Genomic DNA, 11,398 nt, shown 5'->3' on the forward strand with positions numbered 1-11,398 from the left:
CCGGTTTCCAAGACTAGCTTTAATTACTCTCTTTATGATGTTTGCTAATTACTCAACAAACAGCATAAAACTAAAACATTAAACGTAATTATTTCCCTTGAGCTTTCTTACTAAACTAAAAGAAAGAACGTAATAAAATTTCAACAGCTAAGCACACTCCAATTTATAGGCATTAAGAAGTTACATAACAGCCAGTAAACGTAATTATGTTGCATAGTGTAAGTGGCAGAACAATGGCTAAATGGCTAATTACATAGACAGGACCTAGATCAACGGTTAATTGTTAATTGTCACTATTTGTGGCTGTCAAGTTTTGCGGAAGCCGCAGAAGCTGCCTGATGTTGCAATTGATAGCTGTTTGTCGTTAGTTTGGGCAATTTGGCATATGCGTTGAGGGAACAGACCGCAATAAGTTGTGTCGGATTAAAGCTAGAGTAGCAGCCAGCATGTGCTTTTTCATAAATAACAAATGGGCGTGTAACACATGACGTATGAGTAATAATCGCATGGCGTATGCATTTTTAATGCCGCCAGCAGATTAAAAGGTAAACTGAGAGGAAGCGCCACAAAAAAAAAGCACAAATCAAACACAAACAAACCTACACCTGGTCCAGCTTTAATGTGGCCTTCAACACACACACACACACTTGCACACGCAACACACTTTAGTGCACATTGTTTGCCTGCAGGAGGGCTTGGCATGCATGCTGTTGAAGGACACTCGGCTGCTGCTGCTGATGTTGTTGCTGCTGCAGGCAATGCCAGTCAAATGCCTGCATGAAATTCCGCTCCTGGGGAATTTTGAAATTTGCCAAGCATTTGCCTTGTGCTTGCTCAGGATATGTTTAGTGCCTCCGGTCTCAAAATGATTATACGCCAATTAGAGACGACAATAACATGAATATTTACTGGACACAATTTCCTTGATTTTAATTCTTAATTACTTTGCAAATTTCTTATTATTGCTCATACAATTTCTACTAATTTTTTTTTTTTTGGCTGCTTACTCACGTATCACGTGTCACGCCTTCAGCTTTATTGTTCAGTGCATGTGATTTGATTTGTAGTAATTGTTCAATAAATATTTGATTTACCCTATTTTCATTTTGTTGTTTTTTTTTTAGTTTGAATTGAGCATACGGGTCGTATGTGTAATAAGGTCTGGGGCACAAGTTTTGCCCCTTAAACTTTAAGTGAAGCATTTGTATACTCATAGCTTTAACTGTGATGTTTGCATATTGATTGTCGTCAGTGTCGTAAACGCTTTTAAGCGCTGCCACGTCGACAATTGTGCCACAAGAACTTGCAACATCAATTGGGGTCATGAGGTTGAATGGTTGAAGCCGTCAACAGCGAACGTCAGCCAAGCAAACAAGTTGAAATTGTCCTTTAAGGCATCTAGGATGTTTGTTTGCTTGTTTTCTCTCATATTTTGCCAAGCACTGAGTTTTTTCGTGCTTGGATAAATGACGTCACGTTGCCGTAGTCGTTGATTTATTGGGTGTGCAGTAAAGCACAACGATTCGATTTGAATCGAAGCGTAAATGTAACAAATTGTCAGCCCATAGGTAAGAGAGAAGAAAATGGAGGCGATTGTGATTGTGAAACAAGACAGTTGCGCATTGATTGCATGCCACGCGCTCGTGCGACTCATAAATGAAACTAAATTGAGTTAATTAGCTGCATTAGCTTTACACATGTTGAATAGATTATTAACGGTGAACAGCATGTGATTAGGTTTCTCCTGTTGCTGGTGCGTTTGGTTCCCTTTTTATAATATAATAGTAATAAACAGGACACGCGCAGAAAACTCAATTAGTGCGCTGCAGCCAGCTGGGAATATTCCAAAAAGCACACACATAAATATGTAATGATTCAGGCAAAACTTATGCAAGATTGTCGCATGATTTCATGTTTGAATCTCAGCGAGTCTCGCTTGCCACACTTCATATGGAATTCACATACATACAGAGCGAAACATAAGTATTATATGCCTGACTTGCTCTCACTTCGTCAGTTCATTCAGCTCGCCAACTCGCAATACAATTTGCATCCACACATCGCATTCAATATTTAAACAAAGTTCTTTACAGTCGGCCGCAGAAGTGCTTAAATCCTTAAAGCCGTCGGCTATTAAAGCACAAGTTTTCCACCGGAAAAGCCATATGAAAATTTGACTCTGCCACAGCATGTACTCGAGTACTCGTTTCCTGATGATGTTTCCGTAAAATGGCCGCAGGGATACATATAAAGTAAGCAAAAACTCGATGGCAAATGAAAGCACACAGCCTCAGCCTCAACCTCAACCTTAATCTAATCCTCAACAAAAACTGAAACCTGAGCCAGACACTTATGTGGGCCATTAAATTAGCTAACAAATATGCCAGCTTACGAATATTGTGTATGTATTCACAATTTCTAGACCCCAAAAATCCAAATGTTTCTCTCCTCATTGCGGTTAAGTCAGGATGGGAACTATTAATAGACATTATTATCGCTTCAATCAGCCGCCTTTGCCGGACGGCAAAACACAAACCGACACCGAGAAAAACCCACTAAATGCACAATTCGAATGTTTGCTTATGAATTATACAGAAGTTGTGCCCCGACAAGTCCAATAAAAATGCCACAAACAAGGTAAGTAAAAACAGGACCACAACAAAACGGGCAGAAAAACAATTGCTTCCAAAAAATTCTCAACAACAACATGGAATAAAAATGAGAAAGAAACAAAAGGAAACACGCACGGAAATCGTCGGCGACCGAGGAAAGCAATTAAGCGGCTGATGGCTTTAAGAGATTGACTACAAGATATCCTCGAAAAAAATGTGATACCATATGGCAAGCAAGCACAGAATTTTAATCCAACTATAAAAAAAGTCTGGCCTAAGCAACCTACTGGACTTAATTATTAAACAAGTCCTCTTTAAGTTTGTCTTAAAAATCTTATTTAATATGCCATAAATTATGTCAGTTAAACTTGGGGAAAAGTCTGTTCTTAATTCCACTTAAAATTTCCAACACGTTTGCAGGTGGATTAGAATACACAATATATATTTTTAGTGCATCTTTTGTGCGCTGCTGATATAAAAACACATTTTGAAATCTATTCTTGATGTAGAAGTTGAAGAAATTTAAAATGAAGTGAAACATTTATTATATTTGTGTGCACATAACTTAATAACATTTATGTTTAATGACAAAGAAGTTGTTGTAATAAAAATTAAATTATATCTTAAGTAAAATAAAAAGTACATCCATAAACTAAGAATGTTTGAATTTGGGTACAAACAACATTAAAGCATTTAATTTGAAGTGAAGTGAAAATTCAAATATTTTTGTGAGGAATAAATACATTTTGTAAGAGTAAATAAAAAATGCATTTTCATTTTAAAATAATAATATTGAAATAATAATATTGTAATCTATAAACTATAAGTAGTGATACGATCCTTTAGCGTTGACTCTCAATTGCATAGAGTATTTATTTGCATTGCTAAAGTGTAAAGTGAAAATTCGCTGTAAGCTTTTCCTTTCCAACAGAGACGTCTGTCACAGTTGTCAGCTGTAAGCTGTAACCTGTGTGTGTGTGTGTGTGTGTGCGTGTGAGTTGTGAGTGTGTGCATTTATCATACCGAAAAAAGCAGCGTACGTGATCAACCACAACAGTAATAACAATAACTGTCACACAAAAGTACACCCGCCACCACGTGAGAGGCTTCTTCTGCCTTCTGTTGGTTGCCCCTGAATGTGGTTTTTACTTTAATTATCCTTGGCGTCAAGTGCAAAAAGCAGCCATAACAAAAAAGTTGTTATCCTTCAACGGGCTCGTCATAAATGTGTGGATACAACGAATTGTCTGTCCAGCTGTCTGCCTTTCTGTCTGTCTGTCTGTCTGTCTGTCTGTCTGTCTGTCTGTCTGTCTGTCCGTTGTCAGCTTTGCTGTTGGGTGACATCTCTGTTTGTGTGCGTTTTTGTTTGGTGGCGACACTTCAAAGCGTTGTCTCACTTGTGCGCTGACAACAAACGCACTGCGTGCCATAGTTTGCCACAATTTCCAGAGTATTACGCACACACAGACACTGTTACAGTATCCTGACAAGAGCAATAAACAGCAAACTAAAGCGATAACCAAAGGCTTGACCCTCCACCACTTACATCTACTGCATTTTTAATGTTGACTTGCAAATTTCGCATACAGTTTTGCAGTCCCAGTCCCAGCCTCAGATGCTTGCTGCTGCTGCCACTTGAGTAATGAAAGGCGGTCTCGCAAGGCGCGACACAGGGACACAAGAAGCCAACGAGTTTTGGCAGAGGTAAGAAACCCAACACCACAATTGCTGTGCCACACTTTTTTTTCCACTTTTTTCTCTTTGATCCTTTCACTTAGGCTATTGATTCGAAGCTGGCAAACCGGAATTTCCACAAAAGAGAAGCGCGCGCTTCGTTCTTGTTTGGTTAACGTCACAGTCAGCGACAACGACAGCGACAGCGTTTTTGTTTTTCGTTTTTTTTGGGCGACGTAAGGACGACCTTAACAGTTGCTCATCGCACGCGTCTCGCGCATAACTGACTGCCGCACAATGTCAGCCGCACAAATATCACTCATACGCAGCGTGTGACCCACATTTCGGGCAGCACAGAAACGACTCAAACAATCCCATTGTCAGAGAGTCGCCAAGCGAGAGAGAGAGAGAGAGAGCGAGCTTTGAGCACATTTGCGACACAGCAGCTTGACGTTTGTTTACATTTTATGCTATTTTTGGCGCCAAAATGTGGGAAACAACTGTTGCAGCAACTGTCAATTGGGGTGGCTGCCACAAATAGCAGCACATTAGGCGAAGTGCAGCCGCATCGCTGCGCTGTATTTATTTTCAATTTCGGTGGACATTTTAAAATTAGCAGAATGCACGCGAATAATCGTTTGGGCATTAAATGCTTAATAACATTTTATAAATTTATAGCTACATAAATTGTAAATTTGAGTTAGAACATTGCATTTAATCATTTATTTTCTTATTTTAAATGTGCTGCACAGTTGTTTCTTTTATTTTGTAAATATACTTAAATATGTTTACATTGTAATTTAATTGCAAGTTTCAATTTGAATGAAAGCTCAAGCATGCGCGCGGTTTGAGAAGCACTGTGCGCTGCTAAAATGGCGAAGCTCAAACCAATAGCGAATAGTTTTGCAGCCATTGAAGAAATGCTAAAGTTGCCTAAGCGATTATTTTTAAAACGCTTTTTGATTTTTAGAGAATTCAAAAACTTAAATAATAAATTTACAATAAGTTTTAAATATAATTAATTAGTTTATAATTTATTTAATTTATTTAAGTTATATTATGTATTCAAGTTATTTAACTTAAACAATACCTTTCCAACTATTTGTAGACATTTTTATGAAGTTTATACTGTATTTACTTTATAAAGAGCAAAAAAATAATTAAATATTTTGTTTATTTTTTTTATCCACTTCAGAGCAACATTGAGTTGTAGATTGACTGCCACATGTCGTCTTTTGTACACGTTGAAATGAAATAAAAAAAAAATCACACTCCAATTATTTTCTGTCTGAGGTAAAAACTATTTAATTTTTTGCGCATAAACTTCATGAAATGACTTTGTACATCACATCGGAGCGTTGATGGCATTACGAGTTAACTCTATGACAGCTACAGACTCTCAACAAGTCTGCCAATAAATTGTGTTTATTCTTACTTTATAACGCGTAGATAAAAACCTTTTAATAGCGCCATATTTTGCATGCCAGTTTAGTTGACACAAAAAATAAATCAAAATGCTGCACAGAAAATATTATATGACAAAAAAGACGAAAGCATAAACGAAAATAGAGAACAGGAGAAAAAAACACAGAAAAGAATGCAAAAGCAAAAGCGACAAAAAACAGTTCGCCATCAAAAATCTGACAGCTCACAATGTAGAACAAAAACTAAAAAGCAACAACAATAGAATCGTGTGATGAACAAATTTATGTGTTAGCCAATGGAATTTTATGTGCTTTTATATTAATAGACAGTTTTTTTCCTATAAAATGTATAATGATTTCGAAATGTTGGGCACAACTTTCATTTTCTTACAAATGAAATGTCAGTGAAATAAAATATATATTCCTTCAATATTTACGACACATTAAATGCAAAGCCAAATAAAGTGTAGCTCTCCTCATCCCTCCCATCAATGCGTCACGGCCATCATAAAGGGTTAAAATATGGTTTTTTCCTTTTTTTTGGCGACAGCGCACGCCATGCATAATAATAAATATGAGTGGAGACAACAACAATTCATATAATAATAATAATAATAAAAATATAACAAGAAATTCAGTTGGTAAAAACAACATGTGTATAACATCAGTCTCGAAGCGTTTGTTGTTTTTGTTCTTTTCGTACTCCCCTCCCCTCCCCTCGAGCGCAATTCCCAGTCAGACCCTCGCAGACTTACCCACTCTCTTTACTCTCTCTACTCCCTTCCATTGCGTTACAGACGGCAGCTAATGCAATAATAAGAACATCGGCAGTGCGGTTTGAGTATATATACACATGTTCATATATATATATGTATTTGAGAAGCTCAAGCGAAGCTCTAACAAGTTGAAGGCAATTTATCATATATAATTTTGTCAGTAAAAATACCCTGTCAACAAATTGAAATTAAATTGCCAGCTTTTAAAAAAATAATGCTTAAAATAATAACTACAAATTAGAAATATACTAAATTTGTATTTAACATAAGATTTTTACTTTACTGCCTCAACTAATATATCCTTACTCAACTTCAACACAGGGTATAAACAGCATGACGCCATTTTAAAGTGATGCCTTCCGCTTTTATTATATTGCAGACGTTCGAAGACTCAACGCTGAGCCACTTGCTGAAGGTTCGAGACACACACACACACACATAAAACACAGTCGACATATAAATAAGATTTATTGTAAGTGGAGAGCATATATTCATATATGCATAATATATATATACAGAAATCAGCATATATGCTTTGCAAATTGTGTAGGAGTGATTTCTTTAAGATCGACTAAAGAGAGATTTATGAGTAAAGGTTTCACCTATAACCAGATATCTTGCTTTATCTACATAAAGAAGCCAAGATAAATTGAATCGTTGGTTGTTAAGCTCTGGCAAATACTTGACATATCTGCTGCTTGTTGGCTAATCTAGTGCACTTTAAATAACTCGCAATCAGTCGGATTTCAAAAACACAATCTCTGCTCGCACTGCATGAGATCCTTTTTTTTCCTTTCCTCTGCCACAGCAACACACACACAAAGAGCACAGGGAGAACGATAAACCGGAAGTGCTTGACGCTTTTGCATATCCTCAAGTGCCACTAAGTGGTGCTATTGCTTTCATTTGTGGTGCTTATCGCACTCTCACTCAAAACAGAGAGCACCCTTATCCCCCCTCCGCAATCCCCGCACAACTCCTGCTGTGTCAAGTGCACATGTGTTTGTTACTATTCTATGTTAGTTTTTCCTGCTGGCAGCGTTCTATTCTTTCTCTCTCTCTCTCTCTCTTTGGTTTGTGCTTCTATTTTTGTATCGCTGACCATGACAGTTTTTAGTCGCAACCCCATGGCCCCCGCTCTCTCTCTTTGGCCCTTGTAGTCGTTGCAAAGCTGTCCAGAACATAAATGACATTTATATTGGTTATAGAACGTATTAGAAGAAATTGTTGCTGTTGTTCCCTCTCTTTTTGTTGCTGTTGTTATCGTGTACGTGCGGCCATTTTTGGTCATAAAAGCGTAACAATAACAAACAATTTTTACGACACAAACGTTGGCCAAAAAGGTCAAGTTATGAAAAATGACAAGAGCACCAACAACAACAACGAAAACAACAACAACATAAACGCTGCCAAGCCAAAAGTAATAGTTAAGATTTCTGCTGGGAAAAGCATTGAAAACTCTTGCACAATATTGGCAAAAACAACAAACAACAAACAGCAACTTTAATACCGAAAAAAGCAAAGAAAATAAAACGAAACAAAAATCATTAGTTGGTTGCATGGTCAAAGCACAGGTTAAGCGTTAAAAATTGCGTATACGACACGTGGCAAGCGAGCCAAACGCAAATGTCACAGCGAAAGGTGACGTTTCTATATGTGTGTGTGTGTGTGTTCGTGGCTTAGGCAATACGCGTGCTTTTGGCATATTTGTGTGCTCACTCGACTGACACACACACATAGAAACACACGCAATCACAAACACACGTAAACACGCAGGCTGACAAACACTTTGGGCATTTAAAGCGCACGTTGAGCGATTTAGCCCATAAATCCATCGCCGCAGCCAATACAAATAAACAAGGCAAATGGTATGTCGAGAGTGGGCGGGGCTGTTGGTGTTGTTGCCGTTGTTGCCGCTGCCTCAACGATAGTTGACTGGACAGATAACCACACTCACACACACTCACACTTGACTACTGCGCATAGCATTAAAAGCCTCATCCCTGCGCCTGACGCGTGCTGATTAAACTCTTTTTAATGTCCTTACATGGTACGTGATAAGTTTACGCTCAAATTGAGCACAACCACACACACACACACACACACACACGCACACATCGGTGTAGGCAGTTACACTGCGCAAAGATAGTGACATTGGATAGCAAGGATAATATATTGAGCTCATCAATAAATAAATCAATTGTTGTGTCGTATGTCAGACAGCTTTATAATTCTCTTGGTGTACTAATATATATCAACTATATATAAAGCTCTTTCTTCAAATGAACTTTCATCTTTGATTCACATTCATGAATAAATAAAGTTTACAGTTCTTCGATACTTCAATACAAATAATTGACAGCTTAATATTTACTTACTTCTATTTATTCCATTTTAGTTGAACTTTAAATGAACTTCAATATTTGATTTGCTTTCATGCATAATTAAAACTGTTTGTTGTGCAGTTTTTAGATACACTGAATGACAGCCTAATAAAATCCTTTTTTTTTATTTTTTTAGATCTATTTTATTTTAGGTTTCAAGTGAACTTTAGTTTGCTGCACAGCTTGGTTAAACCAAATAATTGTTAGCTTAATAAAATTGAAATATTCATTTCACTTCGTGCAATAATTGACCCAAGTATAGAAAGCTGTAGCTTCGTTATTTGATTAGGTTTCATAAATTAATAAACCATTTTTAGCAGCTTTATAATGTTAATTTATTGCTCTAATCGACACAATTATTAAACGCTTAGTTTTCCAATTGCTCATGTTTCAAGTGGTCTCTGCTTCGATCTTAAATTTGCTTTCATAAAAAAATGAATTCATTTATTGCGTAGCTATGATATAGTGAATAATTGCCAGCTTAATAATATAAAAAAAGATAGTTTGAGCTGCGAACTTTGATTATTGATATATGCACTTTATTTACAGTTCAATACTTATTTCATTTGTTGCTAAACTCAAAACAATTATTAAAAGTTTAAATTTATGATTGCTCAGGCTTCGTGTGTTATCTGATTTTTTCGATAATTAATGTGTTTAATATAAAATAAATTAATTTCGCTTTGTTCGATCTTCGATTATTGATTTCTGCAATAAATTGACAGTTCAATATTCATTTCATTTAGTACTATAATCGACCTGAGTTTCCACTTCATGTTGCCCATGCTTCAAGTGTATTTTCGTTCGATCTTTGATTTGTTGTCGTTATCCTTTTTGTGTGTTCTGTTAGTTCACCTTAACGTGACAGAATTGCCATAGATTTGAATTATTTTCGCTTTCATTTTTGAGTTTTTTTTTTTACTTTGCTTCAGCTTCGACTTCAGCTTCCACTTCGACCTTTGCCCTGGCCACAAAAAAGGGAAAAGGGTTGCCAAAAGTCAGTCATGCATGGGGCGTCGAGACCCAAACAAATACACATAAATAGCTTCCTTTTTTGTTGTTGTTGTTGTTGGGCCATGTTACCCTTTCGCCTTTGGCTGCCATCTTCTCAATGTTGTTGTTGTTGTTTTTGCGCTCGAGGGGCCTAAATCATATTAATGAATTTTCATTTGGCCATGTTATGGCCTGTAGTGCGACATTAATTATGCAAAATTAAATTTTATATCGTCGCATTAGGAGAAAACAAAAATACAGGAAAAAAGGGATGCACGGACGCCTCTCGACATTTTTGTCGTATTTTTTTTTATCCCATTCTGTTTTTTCTGTTGTTACTGGGCAGCGGCTTATTTAAATTTATGATTGAAAAAAAATTAAATGCCAACACAGTGAGGCGAAATCCGCTTTGGTCAGCATTTTTTTAACACAGACACAGACACAGAATGAGTGTGAGAGGCAGCTGTGACTCTTGGTTAAGCGGTTTTCATGTTTCATAGCACTTTTTCAATGGATTTACGAGGTATTTGAACCCCAACTGCACTACACTATATGTAAACTGGGCAACCTCAGAGCTCATTAGCACAGTTTCTCTGCAATAGTTTTTGGTTATATTTTTGCTGTTTATCGCATTCGCTTCATAAATCACATCAAGATGCAGCAGACAACAACGAAACCGGCGCCGTTGTGTCGCAAAATTCTGGGATGACTTTATCAGAGTAGCACACTAATTAGAGGCACACAAATATACATTTATATATGGAACGAGGCTGGTCGCTCTATTGACAATGGCAGTGCGTAAATAATGCTGCCAAATGTTGTGGCTAACAGGGCGTATGAGCGACAAAACAGGTAACAATTTAATGCAGCTGTTGCACACAAAATTTATGCATACTTGCATTGCAATACAATTTAATTTTGGGGAATTCGATTTATTTGAATTAGAGAATCAATGAACAAGTTTGGTTTTTGCAAATGTGAAATGTTTAGTGAGTGTTATTTTTATGAATACTTTATTCTCTTCAAAAATATATGTTTTGTTATGTTTACTCTTTGTAGAAATATTTTATTCTGCTAAAAGAAATATATTTTATTTAGTGTTTTTTGTTATTTTTTTCTGTATATTTTATTATGTTTTTTTCTTCTTAATTATGTTTTTTACTCAAAGGAAATCTATTTTATTATGTTTTTAGTAACCTCTGGTCAAGTATTTAATCTTATATTGTAATTTCAATTGATATTCACTTGTCAAATGTTTATATTTTTGATATTAGAAATTCTAAGTAAACAAATGCAACAACTAGCTGTAATTCCTAAAGTGAAATTGAGTCATTTTCTTTTTTAAAGAGCTTATTTTCCAATTCAGGAAAAAGTTCAATTAACGTTCAATTCATATCAGCTTCAGTTGCTTGCAGTAAAAGGGAAAGAGTCAGAGAGGAAAAGTCTGTAACATCTGCTAATTATGCCTACCAAGGCCTTCTAATCTTTGTGCAATTCTCTGGTGAAAGGTGCTAACTATTTTAGGCGTCTGACCT

Source organism: Drosophila albomicans, chromosome 2R (genome assembly GCF_009650485.2).
Source record: "Drosophila albomicans strain 15112-1751.03 chromosome 2R, ASM965048v2, whole genome shotgun sequence".
Lineage (NCBI taxonomy): Eukaryota > Metazoa > Arthropoda > Insecta > Diptera > Drosophilidae > Drosophila > Drosophila albomicans.